The sequence below is a fragment of the Empidonax traillii genome, unplaced genomic scaffold (assembly GCF_003031625.1).
Source record: "Empidonax traillii isolate 1590-97213 ecotype Southwest subspecies unplaced genomic scaffold, ASM303162v1 scaffold168:size1726349, whole genome shotgun sequence".
NCBI lineage: Eukaryota > Metazoa > Chordata > Aves > Passeriformes > Tyrannidae > Empidonax > Empidonax traillii.
This window is the reverse complement of record NW_020955361.1, coordinates 1144409-1145212: the sequence shown is the minus strand read 5'-3', so window position 1 is coordinate 1145212 and position 804 is coordinate 1144409. Positions and strand designations below refer to the sequence as shown.

Here is an 804-nt window from a genome sequence, read left to right as displayed (position 1 = left end):
AGGTGAAAGGTCAAAACCCCAAAGTTCTCTTAAATTCATTTCTTCCTACATTCCCAACTCACTTACTGTGCTTTGGACAGCAGTAGAGATGGTTGATAAAACTTCAAGAGCCCCAGCAATAGGAAAGGAGCTGCCATCATCAGCTGCACCAGGATTCTCACTTCCTGCATTAGAAGGCAAAAAATTAGGTTCCTCACTTCCAAAAAAAGATCCTGTCAGCTCCAGAGTGGGGAGAATCAACAGACACCAAGGGTCAGCCAGGAGCAAGTCTACCCTTAGGATTATTTTCCTAACTACTTTTCAGAGCTAACACAACTAAGCAATAAATTATTATTTTAATTTATTATTGGTCTCAATATGCAAGGTGAAAAGTAAGGTGCTGTTATTTGGGGGCTGATTCTGTTATGGAAAATATTTCAGGGTTGATCTTACGCAGTAAAAACTGACCTCTTGTAGTATCTCCAGACTCTGAAGAGATTTCACTAGGACTGGGGATCCCAAGGGTTGTTTCTGCTTTTTCTATGACAGTTGAAATACCTTGACCTAGAGAAGACAGAAATCAGAACAGAAACAGGATTAGAGCTGAACATTGCTTTTTATTATTCTGGATTCCTCCTGTTCAAAACAGTTTCCTCAGTACTAAAACCTCCTCCTATCCAGCTTGTCTAACAATGTAATGAACCAAGGTTTTATCTCAGCTTTTAAATCAGGTTGTAAATACCGGCTGAATACCAGTTTAAAATACCAGGTGAAAATTACACAAACGCCTTAAAAACTTGAAAGTAATTTTGGCTGTGAATATCT

At 38.8% G+C, this 804-nt stretch overlaps 1 long non-coding RNA gene across 1 annotated transcript; it reads right to left on the bottom strand.

The window, feature by feature from the left end:
• Positions 1 to 65: 65 nt before the first annotated feature.
• On the bottom strand, positions 66 to 552 carry LOC114058349. The gene is made up of 2 exons (XR_003571422.1): positions 448 to 552; positions 66 to 164 (listed from the first exon to the last, which is right to left on the bottom strand). It is a non-coding gene; the product is annotated as an uncharacterized LOC114058349 (long non-coding RNA).
• Between the last annotated feature and the right edge of the window lie 252 nt (positions 553 to 804).